The sequence below is a fragment of the Natrix helvetica genome (genome assembly GCF_964273705.1).
Source record: "Natrix helvetica genome assembly, chromosome: Z".
Taxonomy (NCBI): domain Eukaryota; kingdom Metazoa; phylum Chordata; class Lepidosauria; order Squamata; family Natricidae; genus Natrix; species Natrix helvetica.
The window spans coordinates 109,066,142-109,086,026 of record NC_138554.1 but is presented as its reverse complement, the minus strand read 5'-3'; the positions used below and the strand labels follow the sequence as shown (position 1 = coordinate 109,086,026).

Genomic DNA, 19,885 nt, shown 5'->3' with positions numbered 1-19,885 from the left:
GGGACTCCGGAAGAAGTAAAGCATCTTCTCCATCAACTGCAACTCTACTCCACCCTCCAATGGCTAATGAACTTTTTCCAAAATCTGCACACCGAATGCAGTCACAGGAATATTATTTATAGCTTGGTTTTCCTAATTTTTACTTTCTTAATAATGATATCATATTAATATCGCAACCTACATGGGACTCTGGTAGAAGTAACAATAATGGAGGCTAAGAGCCAAACCCAAAATGTATCTCAAATAGTTTGACTTCCAACCTCTTTTCCACCACCCGCTATCCTTTGGAAACTGAGAGGAAAGAATTTCTATGATTCAATAAGAAGCCGAGGGTTAAAAATCTGAAGTTCTTTGGGCCCTAGCCAAAACAGGAAAAAAAGTCAGAGAATGATCAATCCTTGGAGTTGAAAAAAAATGCTAGGAGGGGGACATTTTCTTCTGAGGAAAAAGAACTTGGCTGAAACCACAGTGTCAAATTCTGCAGCCCTGGGCAGTCTAGTCATCAACCACTGAGCCATACAATTCCACTCATTGTTGGCACTTAAACCGAGTGGCTGTCTTCTTGGCAGTTAGTCATCCAACTTCTTAGTCCATTGGTGAATCTCAAATCACTGCTCAGCAATTCCATATGTCATGGTAGCTGTGGGTTCCATTGTTTAGGAATTGCCACAACTGTTTTATATGAAGCAAAACATATTTATTACTTTAGAATAGTATTATTTTGAGGTAGCTTACAAAAGAAATTCCACAGCTTTGTATCTTTTTTTAAACTTAAAAAAAGTTGATCTGGTAAGAGTTTCTGTCACTTATCTCAAACACCAATCCAAAGAAGTTATTGCCATTAAAAGAAGTTAAACACTTGCTTTGTTATTTATAGTATTTATTCAATATGTATGACTGCCCATTCCACCACTCTGGGCAGTGAATAATCATTTTAAAAAATTCTAATGATTTCATTAGAATAGGAAATAGTAAATACATTTTGCTCACTTGTTTATTGATTGATTCCTATTCCATTTTCCTCTTTTTGTGAATGATGAAGGTGGCAATGTTAAAAATGTAGCATTTCTTTCTGAATATGTGAAAAATGCCATAATTTCTAACGTAATGTAGATTTGAAAAATTATTTCAGTTCTAAAACAAATTTAATCAATGATGTGGAGAATGTATCAACTGAGAAAAAGATCATTCTAGAGATCTCTGGAACATTCCATTTTTTTCTAAGCCAATACTAACCTCTCCAGAACATGCCATTCTGAGAGTGTTCAGAAATTTCTCGAAGTAAATCCTCCAAGCTGGAAGCAGTTCAAAGACATGGTGTTATGGGCATGTAGTTTTATCTCAAATGAACTGATAATGTCAAGCACTGATAATACCAAAAGTATGTCCAATTTTTTTTTTTAATAAAAAAATTTATTGGTTTTTCAACATTTATAGGGAAAAGGGTAAATGGACAGGTATACAAATTTTGGCAGTTGCAAAGTGTGGTAGGCGCCCCTCCCTCCATACTCATAGTATACATTTATATATAATGCATTGGTATATAATTGGTTACAATCAGCATGTTAGTTCTATTACTATTTTCAATCAGATTAGACATTACAGTATAAAATCCAGATATAATTCCATTATCACTTTCGGTCAGTTTATAATAATATGATTTTCTTGTTTATTTTTGTGATCTGAGTTTTCTTGCTATTGCCCCTTCTCCCTCCACTGGCAGAGCTCTGGCCCCTCCCGTTTCCTGTGTGTCTGTTGTAGTGTCTCGTGTTTTTTCTAGGTGTGTTTTGTTTTTTTCCATAAAGGCCTGCGCCTCTATGGGTGAATTGATTCTGATTCTTGTCTCCTCCCAGAATATCAGCATACCTTCAGGCATCAACCATCTGAACCACACCCCTTTCTGGTATAATTTATTCGCTAATTGCGAATAATTCTTCCTTTTTTCTCTAATCTTCTTAGGGATCTGCTTCAGAATGGTTATCTCCCTATCATGGTATGTCAATGCTTGCCCCCTTTGTACACCCAGAATTTCATCTCTTGTGCTTTTTCTAAGAAATTTAATGTGAACCTCCCTGGGTACATTGTGTGTTCTAGCATAGGCTGAGTTCACTCTATAAACCAGGTCTATATCCCACCCCATCTGTTGTTTTTCTTTGTGTGTGTAGTCAGCCAGGATGTTTGTCATGATGTCCCTTATGTTTTCCCCATCTTCTTCTATAACATTTTGAAATCTAAGGTAATAGGACATTCTCTCAAATTCTATTTTCATCTGTTGGGTGTCAAGATCTTTGTTCCCTTTCTGCACAGCTTCTACCCCCCCTCACCTCCTCCACCCCCCCTTCCACAAGATTCAGTCTTTGTGAGTTCTTATATATTTGGGCTTGATTTTCTTTAATTTCATCTTTCATTTCCCTTAGCTGTTTCTTGATTTCCTCCTGGCCCTGTAAAATTTGTTGAAGCATTTGTTGAAAGTCCATCTCTGTAGTCTTAGGTTGCATCAGTTCTGTTATCTTTGACTGTGTGGCTGGACTGGATGTTGCAGATGTTGGAGCAGAAGTGGCAAAGCCGGGTTTTCCAGGAGGTGGTCTTTTGGGTGGCATCATTTATAACGTTAGAAGTTCAGTCCATGTATAAGATAGACAGTTAGAAAAGAAGGGTAGCCAGGTGAGTTTCGGGAGCAGAAGAACCAGGCAGAAGAGAGTCTCTCTAATAAGTCTGGCAATAGATAGAAAGTTTCCCCTAGAAAGTTTAAAAAATACCAATCCACAAGAGATTCCTCTGGGAGACACGGAGACAAAGACCGGAAGCCTGAATTTTAAAGGTGGAGTCAGGTTTCACAGTTCATAAAGACAACGGAAGTGTGCCATCTTGCCCTGCCAGTTTTGGGCACAGAGGCATAACAAAGTTTTAAAAGTTCCAAAAGTCCTCAAATCATCAGTGATATGTAGAATTAAATTGAAGAGAAAATCATTTTAGCCTGGGTGAGGCTTCATTTGTTGGCTCTCCCCCCTCCTCCTTCCCCGGGGGCTGAGAGCAGAATTGTTCCTCGCCACTTGTCCAAGGGGGGGGAAAACCCCCTCCCTCCAGCCGCGCCTCCAAAATGCTCCGAAAGTTAAGATTTTAAAAAGCTGAGTAATTCTTCCGTGCAGAGTAGGGAATGAAGAGAGAAGCAACCTCACCGCACTGCAGCTGCTTCCTTCTATTGTTACATTCTCCAGTCAGCTTGTAGCGAGGCGCGAGGCGCAGAAACGCAAAGCACCCTCCGAGTTTGCTCCCCAGTGCCTTGGGCGCGCGAGAGACCTCCCGCCGGCCGCCGCCGCTGCAGGAGTCCTCCGCAGGACACCCCTCTGCGGGGTGTCCTGTGCCCCCCAAGGAGTGGGGAAGCCCACCGGGGAGCCGGAGCGGGCAAGGAGCTGCCCGTCGCCGTCGGCCGCCGGAACCGGAACCCTCCAATTTTTATTTCTATCAATTTAATACCATAATTTTAATAAAGCATATATACATGTTATAAGTGACATAAATCATATACCATTATCTGAAGCTTACATATTTCTTATCAGAAGTTATGTCAACCAAGTCTGAAAATAAATTTTAATTTGGCCTTTTTTTTGTTATTGCATTTGATGCAATAACAAAGGGATAGAGGGATAGAATCAGAACAGAGAGATAGAATCAAGATCACGTGAAGTGTTAATACCACTTTATAATGCCTTGGTAAGGCCACACTTGGAATACTGCATTCAGTTCTGGTCGCCACAATGTAAAAAAGATGTGGAGACTCTAGAAAGAGTGCAGAGAAGAGCAACAAAGATGATTAGGGGACTGGAGACTAAAACATATGAAGAACGGTTGCAGGAACTGGGTATGTCTAGCTTAAGAGAAAGAAGGACTAGGGGAGACATGATAGCATTGTTCCAATATCTCAGGGGTTGCCACAAAGAAGAGGGAATCAAACTATTCTCCAAGGCACCTGAGGTTAGAATAAGAAGCAATTGGTGGAAACTAATCAAGGAGAGAAGCAACTTAGAACTGAGGAGAAACTTCCTGACAGTTAGAACAATTAATCAGTGGAACAGCTTGCCTCCAGAAGTTGTGAATGCCCCAACACTGGAAGTCTTTAAGATGATGTTGGATAGCCATCTGTCTGAAACGGTATAAGGTTTCCTGCCTAGTCATGGGGTTGGACTAGAAGATCCCCAAGGTCCCTTCCAACTCTACTATTGTATTGTATTGATCCTAAATTACTTCAAGTACAAAAGGCTCAAATGAAAAAATTAAGCAGTGTTTGGGACAAACTTCACTGGGAAACCCAATTTTAATGCATGAAATGGATGTTGAATAAAATAATAGAAAATATCAAACTTAAAGAATTGTGTTCATGGATTTTTTTAATAAATCAGGACGCTGCAAAAGTCAAATTATTTTAATGTATTGTCAGGTTCTTCTAACACAATGTTTTGTCAAGGTCTGGAGATGTTGGTGTGAGATCTGGGCTGTAGAGTTGAACCCTCCCCCTTTTATATGCATTGGAAAAGGGGACGATATTTTATTTTACTTTATTATCTTATGTTGATGAGTTATCCTAAAGCCGGGGTCTTCAACCTTGGCAACATTAAGCCTGGAAGACTTCAACTCCCAGAATTCCCCAGCTAGCAAAGCTGTCCTAAAGGGAACATACCCAAACACTTTATTCTTTTTGAATAAAGTCAGGTTGTTTGAATTGCATTGATTCCTGGTAGCTGAACTCACTTTTGCATTTCGCATGACCACACCACGGACATTATTTTCTTTCAATTTGTTTCTTCTTCTTCCCAGTCTAGCCTACAGCCCAGCTACCCTGGGAGGTTTTCTACCAAATGCTGATCGGTCCGAGTCCTATTTAGTTTCTGAGCTCAGGCAAAACTGGCCAGGTTGCTTCCACCTGCCGAGACCCACCTGAATGCAACACAGTTTTCATGAATATAGTCATTCTATGGATTCTTTTTCCTGCTGAGTGGAAGGATCCTCAGAGTATTGTTAGCACATACAACAGTAAGGAAGCAACTACTATGAGTTGTCATGGCAACACCAAAATGGTTGCAATTCCAAAGAAAGCGGTCTCCCTGTCCATGCAAAAGCAACAGTAGCAGAGAAACTATCGCATTTCTATTTTAGTAGCTCAGTGGCTACTTCAAACACCAGTGCCAGAGAAGAGTACAAAAATATACATTGCATGCATTCTAGAGATGTTAATATTGATGGCTAAATGCAAATTAATAAATCGGAACCACTAAGCAGAACAATTCACCATAATGGAAAAAACTGTGGCTAAAAACTGGAATATTTTCTCAGTCTGCTGTTAACAAGAAACCTCAGTGACACACACATTCACAACTTTTAAAGTCTACCAAAACTTAAATTTCACATGCTTTTCTTTTAAATTATTTCCCCTTGAAGCTGTTTTGCTTTTAAGAAAACGTATCTGCCTGGCAGCTACATGCAAACTGAAATATATTTTCTTTAGAAAAGAAGCTCACATATTTGTGATTAGAACTTAGTAGATGCAGAAGGAAGCTGATTATTGGCAACTTGTGAACTTTATTCTTGTTATGATGACCATATGCAAGTTGAGGAATTTAGGTACTGATATATTGTGTTTGTGTAAATGACATCCTGGTGCATATGATGTAAAGTCTACTAACGGCCTATGGTTGCCAATACAACAATCCCTGTGTTGCTGCCTTTATGTCTCTATCATGCCCTTTTAAAGAAATGTAGTTTCAGGCCTTCACAAAACTGTAAAAGAATATATTAATGTGTGCCAGAGCTTGTTAAGATGATTCTTCAGAAATACTAGTTTTGCACTGATTCATACTAGGTGACCCATTAGTGATTTACCTAAATTATAATTTATTGTTTCTTTGAAGTTCAGAGAACTCAATCCAGGGTATTAAATATGTTTTGCTTTGGGTTTTTTTAGAATGACATTTTTATAATTCCATTTGGCTTTGGTGTTTTGTAGCCATGTATGAATCAAATTGAACTAAAGAATCAAGGTTTTCATTAGGCTTCAAAACTAGCAATTCTTTATTTGAGAATGGAAAGTATACATCATAGAAATCACAAGGGCCCTAAGGATGACATTATAAAATGTCAATAACCTGTGGACCACGGTTTTGCATAAGTGCCATTTATATAAAAAGGTTGCCTTTATCTAGCGACATGACATTCCGCAGATGCATTATAGATGACCTTATGATCTAATTATACATTGCAGTTAACATATGAGAGATGCTTCTACTCTGTGAGGATCCTAGCTATGGAAAATATTAAAGTCTACCTCACCAAGCAGAAATAAAATTGAAAGGCAGATTTTCTTCAGACATTTTTGTTAATTCTCCCTCTCTCAGTTCTAAGGAAAGTTGACTACTAGGGGAAAAAAACAAGACACATGCTTTGGCTCATGCAACATCCTCTGGTTCCAAAAGTTTTTAATGTGTTCAAGAAATGTAGATTCCACATTTGCACCCTTGTTCACTCTGTTTTGTGTTCAGAGCCAGAGCACTGTGCAACCTTACTAGGGATTGGATCAGTTAATAACAAAGTAGAGAAACCCAGAAAGTGCTTCTGTGCTCGTGTCCTCTTCTGGGGTGTCTATAAATATTAAGTAGTTGTTGGCTGCCATGGCACAGAATGTAGATCTATAATGTCCAATACAGCATGATAGTTCTTTTTCAGTTCTCATAATCTTATTGGTGATTTTTAAGTGGCCAAGAATGTTACACAAAAAGTTCTCTAAAATCCATCATCATGATAGGTTGCTAAAGAAGACTTTTGAAACGGATAACACAAATCAAAACTGCCCATGGAAAACCATATGGTGGATTTTATTTTTTAATATTCTCATACCTTTCTGCTAACAGGCTGGCTTTTCTCTCATTGGAGTTTTTACATACTGAAGTTGTCTCAACTGATGAAATAACACAACCACTCACTGGACCTTAGCAAATGCAATTCTTATTTGATACTGACTGCACAAGTTTTTAAAATGATACATTATGTTTGAAGTATAATATCACAGAAAAGTATAATATCAATGGCAGAAAAAAATATGATTCTATAAGATATTAAGAAAAACCAGTTGAACATTTTTATTTTTAATATTAAAAAAATTACATATATTGAGGATTTCCTCCCTAAAATCTTTATATATGTGTATACTCATTTCAATTAACAAGCATCATTTGTTCCTTTTCATTCAACTAATAGAATAACAGATTTGGATGGGACCTTCTAATTCAGTCCCTTGACCAAGCAAGTATAAGTATAAATCTTTATTACGGTCAAAGACCAGCAATACACATTAGTTTTTACAATATGTTAAAAAGTACTGACATTAAGATATAATTAAAAAGTATTGACCAAGCAAGAGATCCTATATTGTTCTTGATAAATGGCTGCACAATCCCTTCTTAAAAACCTCCAGTGATGGAGCAGTCACGACTTTGTTCTAACTGGTTGGAAATTTCTTTTTAGTTCTAGGTTGGATCTCTCTTTAATAAATTTCCATCTGTTACTTCTTGTCTTGATCTCAGGTGCTCTAGAGAATAGATTGTCTCTTTCTTTGTGTCAGCCCCTAAAATATTTGAAGACATGATAGTCATCCCTGGCCTTGTCTTCGTTAAACTGGACATAACCAGTTCCTGCAACTGTTATCAAATGTTTTAACCTCCAGCTCCCTAATAATATTTGTTGCTCTTCTCTGCACTCTTTCTAAAGATTTAGTATCAATTTCCAATCAAAGTTGTTTGCCATATTTCAAATGTCATTTTACTAAAGAAATATATACTGGTACTAATGCTTCATATGATCTTGATACTATTCCTCTGTTGATGCAATCAAGGGCTGCATTGGTGTTTGGTTGTTTTGTTTTTTGGTAAGTGCAGGCACGCTGCTGGTTCATACTTAAGTGGTTGTCCATTACGACTTCTAGATCCTCCTCATAGTTACTACTGTTGAGCCACCTATTCTATAACTGTAGGCTTGCTTTTTCTTGCCTAAATGTAAAATATAAAACCTTCCCGGAACTTTGTTGGGCTACTAGTCTGTCTAGATTTTTCTAGGTCTTGCGCCTAGAAGTGTTGCCTATTTTTCCTAGTTTGGTGTCATATGCAAAGCTAGGAGATATAGCTAACTCTTTAAAAAAAATTGGCTTAAGATCTGCTTGAAACTGCTCAGCTTGAAAAAGATATCAAAGCCAAGAAGTTTTAAACTATTGTTCACTTTAATAATGACATCTGTAATCTATAGAAATAAGATTATCTTTACCAGTTGTTCATCTTCAGACACAAATGCTATCTTAAAGTTTCTGCACAGTAGCATTAAGCTGCTGGATTTCTGCGCCTAAAATATCTGGAAAAGAAGTGCATTTTAGAAATCCCTGATTTCAACCTGCCTCTCGTTTGGCTCTGAAATAATAAACTGAGAGTTTCTGTGGAGGGCATTTATCATGGCTCCTGTCTGGAAGCTTTCCGAGCTATTTTATTTTCCTAAATTTTGAAAAACAAAACAGAGAAGACTACCATTTTACCATTTGTCATTTCAGCTAGAAGGGGAAAGTAGAAGAACTCTTGTCCATTTCATAGCTCAAATAAATAACAAAGACAGAGTTAAAGTTCCACTGTTACCTTCATTTCACATTCTATTGCTGTACAATGGGAGGGGGGGAATGACTGTGCAGGTCAGTGACAAAGGAAGTCAGGTATCTCTGCCATAGTGCAGAATAATCAATAGGAGCAGAAGTGTTTGCCCACAACGAAATGAAGCACAGCAGGCAAACTGGACAGCAGCACCGTTTGAGCCAGCACAAATCAGAAAACACTACCTTTGACACTTAGCAGAAAAAGTTGGTTAGGAATTGAGTTTCTGGTGAGCTAGGGAGTAGATTATGTGTTTTGAGTTCTTGGGTCAATGACATGAATTTACATTGCAGCAAGCTGGTCATGTATTCCAGTGCTTTTCATTCTCAGTATTTTGACTAAGATCAACTATCATTGACTAAGATCATCATACTGAGGGCAGTTCTTCAAAAGGAGTAGAAGAACTAGACTGAGACAAACCCATGATCTGATCCATGCAGTCTTCTTGCTTTGTTGTAAGGATGCCTCTCTAACCATTTCCAGGGGACATGTTCATATGCCACTGCATGTACAGTAATTTGTTGTCCATTTAATTTTTGCATCTCCAAACATTGCTGAATCTATTGATGCTAGGAAGTGAGAAAAGTTTGCATCAGATTAGTGTGTCGTCCTAATCAAATAAATCTTTTAGAATTTAGAGGAGGGAGTGTAAGGTCCGTGCTTGTGCATAGGAACACAAGGCTAAAAATATCAAGAATGGGACAAGATGCTTGACAGCAAGTTTCATCAGATAAAAATGAGGCTAAGCAGCAGAGACTGCTTCATAGATGTTATAGTGTGGTTATACTATGTTTATGGATAAGTAGGGAATCAAAGCATGATTTGGTGGCAAATGTACATGCACAATACAATCCCTTTAAAACATTTATTGATTCATACTTCACATATAAGCATTGCAAATTGTGAGTATATCAAAATACATACAGTTCAAGTGAAAGAGATCTATAAAACATAGTGTCATGGGCTGGAAGGACCTTTGAGGTCTTCTAGTCCAACGTCCTGCTCATAGAAGAAGTCTCATGCTATCCCAGTTTATTTTTTAAAACCTCCAGTGAGGGAGCATACACAACTCTGGGATGCAAGCTGTTCCATTGATTAATTGTTCTCATTGCCAGATTTTTTTTCCTTACTTTGATGTTGGGTCTGTATTTAACAAGCTTCCACCCATTACCTCTTTTCCTGCTTTCTGGTACTATGGAGAATAAGTCAGTTCCTTCTTCTCTGTGACAGTCCCTCAAGTACTGGAAGATAGTTAATGTATCTCCCCTAATCGTTTTCTTCAATAGGCTGAACATACCTAGCTCTCTCAGCCATTGATAAAAGGATTTAACTTCCAGGCCTTTATTATCTTTGTTACTCTTCTCTGTATACTTTCCAAGATCTTAGCATCTTTTTTTAATTGTGCTTACCAAAGATAGAAGAATGAATGTCCCAATATACTACAGTGAAATATCGAGTATTCAACATTGAACACATCAAGAATATATAAATAGAATGTTATACGTATATCTTGATTTATAAAACATGCTTGGGAGCATCAGTCAATGGTGAGTGTACATGGGCCAAACAAGGCAAGTTGATAGTTAGAATAGTGAATTGAAGCACACATACAAAGGAGCAACCTTTGCTTTGATGCCTCCTCACATTTCTTATGCCCCCTTGGATGCTAGTAGCATCAATCTGCGGCACTAAGTTATGATTTTATTATATTTATTCTCCTAAATATTCAGTTAACATATGGCATAGTGGTTAGGATAAAGCTACACAATATGGTATTCTCCAAATATGCAAATACTGCATCCTGTTTTGGTTGCCACGATGTAGAAAAGATGTGGAGACTCTAGAAAGAGTGCAGAGAACAGTAACAAAGATGATTAGAGGACTGGAGGCTAAAACATATGAAGAACGGTTGCAGGAATTGAGTATGTCTAGTTTATGAAAAGAAGGGACTAAGGGTGACATGATAACAGTGTTCCAATATCTCAGGAGCTGCTACAAAGAGGGAGTTAAGCTATTCTCCAAAGCATCTGAGGGTAGGACAAGAAGCAATGGGTGGAAACTAATCAAGGAGAGAAGCAACTTAGAACTAAGGAGAAATTTCCTGATAGTTAGAACAATTAATCAGTGGAACAACTTGCCTCCAAAAGTTGTGAATGCTCTAACACTGGAAGTTTTTAAGAAGATGTTGGATGATCTTTTGTCTGAAGTGGTGTAGGATTTCCTGCCTAAGCAGGGGGTTAGATTAGAAGACCTCCAAGGCACCTTCCAACTCTATTCTTTTCTATTCTATTCTATTCTATTCTAAATATTCAGTGGGAGAATATTTCGTCCATTAGAGCTTGCTATGAATCTTTCTGGAGAAGGGCTAAGAAGAAAGTCATTAAAATATAACAAATTATAAAGCCTTTACTGTTCCCTTGAGAGAATGATTAGTCACCCAGCATTCTCCATTGAGTTGCTATTGTAGGGAAACGTGAAGCTCCTGAAAGAAAGATGTGATGTAAACCTAACAAATAAATAAGTGTTCATATGCACATATACTTAAATGTCTGTAAGTGCACAAATACTGAAGAATGCATGTGTCTGCATGAATGTGTATACCTATCCCTCCTCCCCCTTCTAATGAAATGAATAGAAATAAGGTGAACATTTTAAAGTGAAAAAAAATCTTTAAAAATATTATATAGCAGGCCAGACCAGCAGGAACTCATTTTTCATTCATGTATGCTAATTACATGGTGCCAGATAGCAAGGGTTCTCTTCCTAAATGGAAAAGTCTATTTATTTTATTTTATTTTTTTATGATGGTATGAGGAAGAAGAGGGGAGGGTTAGCATGCACACTAAACTATTCTGCATATCACCTAAATATGCAACATAAAATTATGCTGTCACCTGAAAGGAGAGGACCCTGGCTTTCCTCCTTGTGCACTGTTCTGATGGAAGCAATTAAAGCCTAATCCAAAGTTTAATTATGAATTCCATGATCTGTTTCTCATTATGCTAGGCCATGCCCTGGTATCTCTAAGCAGAAGCTGGTTATTCCTAGCAAAATGAGGTTGAAGGCCCTTGTGCTTTCTTCTCTTACAGCACAACCTCAGTTCAACATAATTTTATACCTAGATGGATATTTTTAATTTTGTGAAATAAAAACCCAGGTCTGGATCTAAGCAAGGTCACACTCAGGGAAAATCCATTGATATTCCTATGACTGTAGGACTGCATAGGACTTTACAACACAAAGATGTACTGTATTTTTTTTATCTGTCCTGTCCTTTGTAATTGAATGCACAAAAACTGCATGTACAAGCCCAGACCAAGTGTTATTTGTATTTCTGTTTACTTAACCATCCAAGAGATCTAATAGCTATGATACTGAAGTGTGTAAGGATCGGTCCACTGATAGGACACTCATTGAAAAATCAGGTTTTCAATCTTGCCATTTATTCCTGAATAAAATAGTTTGGAATCAAGGAATGAAGACAGCTCTGGGAGATCTCAAATCTCCCAGACACCTGGCCCTTCCCTTCTAAACAATAAAAGAGTAGTTACGTTAAACTTGAGCATTAAAAGCAACAGAAAGCCCTGCAGAGTTTTAAATACTTTGTTTACTTTAAAAATCTTTATTATGGCAGAAATTTTACAGACAGGAGAATCACTTCATTTTAGTTGACTAGTTAAAATATCCAGTGCAAGGAGTACATGATAAAAGAAAGGAAGAATGACAAGGGGTGATTGTAGCTAAGTTTAAAAAATGGAGGCATTACGGTGAAGAGCAATGCTAGATGGATGCTAAACCTGTACAACTTTAAAACGGTATTTGTATAGGATGGAGCTATTTCATAGCAAGGCAGGATTTGCCAAGTTCAAAAATTATTACAAGCTATAAATTTTCATGAACTGCTTGAAAGTTCTCTTAGAGAATACCAAGTCCCATTTGAAAAAATGTTGGGGTGTGGGGAGCAGAACAAATAGGGCTACCAGACTTGGTTGCAAAATTCAGGATACAAAAATCCAAATTTGCTATCATCTAACGATAATTAAGAGTTTTTCAGACCAGATAGTAAAGCCCTATTGCCAGAAAAAAAACTGTTTCTTTATGTAGTTCCCATTGGATTCACTATGTAACTTTGTACGGCATATATCCATGATGGAGAACCTATGGCACACATGCCACAGGTAGCATGCAGAGCCCTCTCTGGCAGCACGGGAGTTGTCGCCTTAGCTCAGTTCCACCGCGCATGCACACGTATCCCCACCAGCCAGCTGATTTTGGGGTTTCTGCCATGAATGTGTGGGAGTTGGAGCGCATGCAGGAGATGCATGCACATGGGGGGGGCACGTGTGCATTCGCAGGGGGGATGGGAGAGTGCCCCCAAACATCCCATTTCTGGTCCCAGGAGAGGTCTGGTAGGCCCAAAATGGGGCACGGGGGTGTCATGCATTCATGTGTGGGGGTGGGGGTGCATGGGGTGTCACACATGCATGTGCAAGGGGTGGGGCACATGGGGGGTATCACATGCACTTTTTATTATGGGTGTGGGTTTTGGCACACAACGACAAAAAGGTTAGCCATCATTGGCATACATAAATAACAGATGCAAAATATAAAACATAATACAGTGTAGTGAAGCGTATTACACCAGAGGTAGTTCAAATGACAAGACAACCATTCAGGATTAATTCACAAAATAATTTGACCCAATGCCTGGGAGAAGACTAGTATAGATGGCTAGCTGATGAGAGCTAAATAGCTTGAAATAGATCTATACTAGTCTCTCTTTATTTATTTATCAGCACAAATACAACACAAATATAAAAAGGCAATATTAAAAATAAAAATATGGTTTTCTGCCTGGATGGTCTTCTGTAATGAGCCGAATGACAGAAAGAGGGAGTAGTGAGCTCCCTCCCATATTTGGGCATACCAGGGGTTGTAACACAAATACATACCTATTTCCCTGGTAAGGAGGAGAGCCTGTGGCTTAGTGGCTAATACAACTGCCTAATATGTAATACAGCCCTGGTTCAAATCCCAGTAAGGGTATGGCTAGCTGATGAGAGCTAAATAGCTTGAAATAGATCTATACTAGTCTCCCTTTATTTATTTATCAGCACAAATACAACACAAATATAAAAAGGCAACATTAAAAATAAAAATATGGTTTTCTGCCTGGATGGTCTTCTGTAATGAGCCGAACGACAGAAAGAGGGAGTAGTGAGCTCCCTCCCATATTTGGGCATACCAGGGGTTGTAACACAAATTCATATACATACATACACACACACACACACACACACTTACACACACACACACACACACACACACACACACATCCTTCCACCATGGATGGCACTGATAGAATGGTCAAATATTAAGAAAAGCATAAAGTTATGATAATTTGGTTAAAACTTATTTTTTGTATAAAATAAACACAATGACAATTCAAAAAGCCAAGATGCAAAGCACTTTTTAAAGTCTGCACAACCATATAAAATATATACAAGTTAAAACAATTCAAGTGATATGAAAGAGTAAGCAAACTTAAAACATAGAAAACCTTATATCCAAAGAAAATAAAAATGTATTTATTGGGCATCGAAATGATATTAACAAGGTGTCAACTATTTTTGTAGCCAGGGATCCTGCTCTTAAAAAGCTATGAAAGTCATAAGTTAAAGTTTTCTGAATATATTTGAGTTTATTTTGTGGTTGTTTTGATTCTTGCAATCCATGTCTCGGACTTCTACTCTTTAATAAATTCTGAACACATTTCAAATATTTAAAAAGTGAAAAGAACTGAAGAACGTAACCTTTTTGTAGAAAGAAATAGATGGAGGAAATCTCTCTTCCTTTATGCTATTGCTAAATTAATAAGCATCTAATTAATTTAGTTTGAAAAATATGTTTATCTAGACAAAGTATAATCTTTCTTTAATGTCCTACAAGATGAAATCTATCATCTAAATTCTTCTAAGTCCATCCTTGAATAATAATTGTCTCTGAATCCCAATATTGCAAGCGATTAGGGAGCTTTGCAAAAATTATACCTTGCTTTCCTAAATCTGAAGCTTGCCATGCCTGCTTATATGTTTTCAACCTAAATCCTTTCCTCTCTACAGAAAAAAAGATAAAGCCAACCATTGGGGCCTGCTTATTTAATGAGGATTTATGTCATATCAGGGGTAAGTGACATTTCCTACCTTTCAGAGAAGCACCTGTATTAATTGCATTTCCTGTTCTTGTATTGCTTTGTTCAGAAGAAAAGAAAATCATCTCAGGTGAGTTAACCTTTCTTTTGGAGGGCACCTGCAGTTATCTCAGCGCTTATTGTAAATCAAAACATGTTGAGCCTTTAAAGCAGCCAAATAAAGAGGTGCTGACAAGGGGGTATGCCAATAGGATTAGGAGCCTTTCTCACCACTTGTATTATCGGGATGCAAGACTGAGTCATGTTAAATTACAGGGGAAAGAGGTATTCCCAGATATTCTACAGATGAAGGATTCATTTGCTTGTTTGGTAAGATGAGGAATAGGAGGAGAATGTAGTGTTTTGTGAATTTCCTTAAAGAGAGAGAGAGAGAAACAGAGACAGAAAGACAAGCACCTTCCTTTTAGCCTAAGGCTTCTATAATTGACCAAGATTTTCCAAAGAGATTTGATCCATCCAAACCCTGTTAGAACTCAAGCCTCTGGCTGAGATCACAGCTGAGGTGAATAAGAATTAGTCTCCTCTCTCCTATGCAGCAAACACAAATTCCCATCTATTAGGATAAATGGCATGTCGTTCAATTTAAGCACAGGCAAACAGAGACTGTCAGATTTGGGAAATGACAACTGTTATTTATTTATTGAGAATATTTATATAGTTTTCCTTATCCTTCCCCCCTCCCTTTCAGCTGCTATGACCCTAGCAGATCCGTCATTGCTGCAAAATATTACCAAAGAAAATTGAAGCCAATAGGCACTTAATACGAAAGTCATAGTTGCTTTATGAGGTAGAAGTAAATTAAAATGCAACAAAATATAGTATAAGCATTCACTTTTTACAGGGGTCCAAAATAATTATTTTTCAAAATACCTTGAAATGCCCCTGTTCCCTTTCAATTAATATTTAGAAATATTGAATTAATTTAATCCCATTAATAATCTTTTCTGTAAGATCCCTCACCAAGATTTAGTTCAAGTGATGCTATGTCACACAGTTTTTATCTGGAAAGAATTTAGCACTGCCAATTATAATAAAGACACAATCTCAAACAATTCAGACTGCAGAATAACAGAATTGAGATGGACTCTGGAGGCCTTCTAATCTAATCCTCTGCTCAGGGATTATACCATTCCAGACATATGGCTATCCAACCTCTTCTTATAAAAAATGGAGCAACACAATTTCTGCAGAAGAGTTTAATTGATTGAAGTGATTAATTGTTATCACTGTCTGGAAATTTCTCCTTGGTTCTAGGTTGCTTCTCTCCTTGATTAGCTTCCGTAAATTACTTCTTGTCCCACCCAAGGATGCTTCGGAGTGTAGGTTGAAAACCCTCTTCTCTGTGATAACCCCTCAAATATTGGAAGACTATCATCATAACACCCTTAGTGCTTCTCTTTGTTGGATGAAGACCAAGGAAAATGGGCAGCAGAGTGCAGGTTTTTTTAAACAATCTTTATTAGCTGACTTCCAGATATGTGCTGAAAATTTTACAATTTCCAGTCAGCAAGGAAATGACCAGATAAGAAAGCACTACCATAAAATATGATGGAATCCAAACTTGGGCACTTTTTTTATTTTAGATGACTGTTTGAACATACCTATAGTTTCCCAACTACACTTTCACTGCTACTTTGCTATATATAGAGGACAAGATGTGACTTAATGAACAAGTTGATCTTGCAAGTTGTCCACTGCAAATTTTGGAAGCAATTCAGTGTATTGAAATATATAAGAACAAGGAAAATAGAGATTGGGTAAATAGCAAATGTGAAACCCTTTTCTAACAATTTTATAATTATTTAATACATATATAAATGACTTTGCAGGCCTTTTTTTAAAAAAATCAACATGTAAGGGATGGTATTATATGAAGAGACTATATTTTGTATTTTGGAGAGATGCCGAAAGAAATTAAACTACTTATGTTCCTCTGAGCAGTTACCTGTTTGAACAGCTGGAGCAGAGGTAAAAATCAGCTTCAGATCAGAGCCAAAGCTGGAGAATATACACTCTGAACTATATTTTCTTTCTTCTTTTTACTTCTAGCCTTCTGTTTGAAGCGTGCACATGACCAACCTGTTTTCTCTTGCTGGTAATAATTTCTGTAAATTAAAGGTCGCTGCAGTATTTCAAACCTGCCAAGGGTCTGTTGTTATACAGGCCACTGTTATAAGAAATCTGGCTTTCAAATGTTAGTACTTAGTGCCAAATTATACCTGATGTAAAGATCTGAAAGTCATTTGTCAATCCACAGGCCTTCTTTTGTTGGAATTACTCATGAGAAGAACAGGGTTTGCCTTAAGTCTTTGCTGTAGGGAAAAAAGTAGTAGTTTATTTCATTTTCCAAAATAAAGACAAAGCAAAAAATTCAAAATGCCGTGGTTAGAATATAAGGGAAAAATATAGAAAAAAAACTAATCTCTCCTTGGCTTGTTTGTGCCGTTTATTCCTTGCTCAGTATCGTCAACAAACTTGATTGCATTCTATAGCTATCCTATCCAGACTGCAAAAATCTCATGGTCATTAGAGTTGATCTTTTTTCCTGTCTTTTTGTTCCCATATCCAGTGAATGTCCAGATATTTTGCATAAATTAGTGCTGTGTAGAAGTGTGAAAGGAAGGCAAGAACGAGGTTGATAGGTAATAAATATTGTTCTATATGTTGCTCCTACTACTTCTTTTATCTCCCCAGATCCTGAGTTAGCCATCATTTCAGGAGTAGCAGTATGCACTATGAACTCGGAACAGCCTAGTAGCATCCATGTTCACTCTTGGCAGCTTTCATAGATGAAGTTATTTATGTTACAAACCCCCAAATAACCATTAGATGGCAACAAAGAGATACAAAACACTCTGAAATTTGCTGCTATCTAGTGTTTGCTGCCCGGATAGGAATATTTAAGACAGAACACTTTTGACTAGTGAGCATTGCATGTACACATTCCTATATTCTAAACAAAAGAGACAGGTGCTCTCTCCACATTAACAATGTAATAGTTGCAGGTGAGTGTAAACAATATTTTATGGGATTGAGGAAATGTTAGGGAAACATTTTGAAGACTCAGGTCTACTGTGATAATTGCATAAGAGGGGAAACCCAGCCCTATAATTGTTTTCTCCTGGCCACTTTTAGTTGGGACAACCTGTGGAAGGACCAATCAGTACTGGGCCTTCTCAGTGTAGAACTGAAAAGTTCTATGTATGTTCTTTTGAAATGTATTAAATTTAAAACTTTTTAGAGATTATTATATAATCATTATTTGTTTGCTTAAATGTACAGCAGGAGTGTGGATTATGTTACAATTAGAGCGGCAATAATATTTTAACCATTATGAACCTTTCATGTCACACCAGCAAGGTGAATTACATACACATATTTTTTTTGCTATAACAGTCGCAGCAAGTCCAATTGATCAATTGGTTTATTCAAAAGCTGCTTTGTTATCAATAGAATTCTGTACCAGTAAAATTGATAAAAATACAGTCTAAAGAATTAAATTGAACAACTAATAAACTGAATTAACAAGCCCTTTGCTACCCCTGAAAACAACTCATGTGCTTAGGAAAAGTGGAAATAAAATATTGATTAGGCCCATAAACCAATAAAAATAGATGCTTCGCATCTTCTGATAAGTAGGTGATAAGTGATAAATAAGGTGGTAAGTCTTCTGATAAGTAAAGACTTTCCCAATCTTCCGCACTCCAGATGTATTAGGTCTAGGATTTTCATGCTAGGTTTCTACACTATATCTTGATTAGTGAATTAAGCCATCTTCTAGACCAGGGCTGTCAAATGTGCGGACCAAATGAGTCTTGCACTGGTCACACCCACACCCAGTTTAGCAAAGGGGGAAAAAGTCCTGATACGTCACATGATACCACTGTGATGACGTGAGTTTGACATCCCTGTTCTAGACTATACAATATACTGAATCCTAAACTGATCAAAAAAGAGGAAAATAAAACTAAGTGAAGGATATTGCTTTACTTTTATCATTGATTGATTAATATGCCTGTATTCTCATAATGTCATTTCATCATCTTAGGCTACCTCTACTTTGTTGTCGTTCATGTTGTTAGATACTAGCTTCAGTTATAGTGGTTTGCACCAAGGTCCTCTGTTCCAGCGGGAACAGAGATTTAATCTCATTGGTCGAAGAGTCTGACAGCTCCCTATAAAAAGGCTGCTGTCAGACTCAACCTTCGCTGGATTGTACATACTTGTTCTGTTACAATAAAGAGCTGTTGTTGCCTTTAGCCTGAGTGCCTTTCCATTACCCAATCTAACACTGGCAACAAAGGGGGATTGGAAGGCAACTAGGCAAACCAAAAAGAGCGTAGCAATCCAGCAAGTAAATCCAGCCCGGAGCTCAGCACAGCTTCGAGCAGCCATTTTTGAGCGGCAAACTCAAAACACCCTCAGAACACAAAATGCCCATGCACGCCCCACCAACTCCATATGACCCAGTCACCAAGCACTGGGACTCGTATATACTGAGGTTCGACTGCTTCCTCAAAGCCAACGATCTCATGGGCCTTTCTAAAGGCCACAAGAAGAACATGTTCCTCAGTTACTGTGGACGGGAAGTGTTCGAAACTGCCAAAGACCTGTCAGAGCCGACACTGCTATAATCAGTCGCTTGGTCCTTGCTCCAGCAGACGCTGAGGACTCACTATGCTCCCAAGCCGTCTAAGCATGTCCGCTGGCACGAATTTAATATTCACAGCCAGAAGGAAGATGTGAATGAGTACATTGCGGCGCTACTAAAGGCCGCAGCATACAGCGAGTTCTGAGACCTTGATGAGTTTATTCTTGACTGCATCATATGCGGTGTGTGGGACATTCATTTACAGAGGAGGTTACTTGCCAAATCTAACTTCACTCTACAAATTGCCTTGGACGAAGCCAGGGCATCAGAATTGGCCATCAAGTCGACAGAAAATCTGCAGCGCCAAGGCACTCCACAAGATGCGTGAAAGCACACACGCATACA

General features: G+C 37.9%; 1 long non-coding RNA gene across 1 annotated transcript in view; it reads left to right on the top strand.

The window, feature by feature from the left end:
• The window catches only part of LOC309382059, a 138,833-nt gene extending 123,983 nt beyond the window's left edge, over positions 1-14,850 (top strand). Inside the window, exon 3 of the long non-coding RNA XR_014173624.1 lies at positions 14,801-14,850. This is a non-coding gene — a long non-coding RNA (uncharacterized lncRNA). The remainder of the gene's footprint in view (positions 1-14,800) is intronic.
• Positions 14,851-19,885: the final 5,035 nt, after the last annotated feature.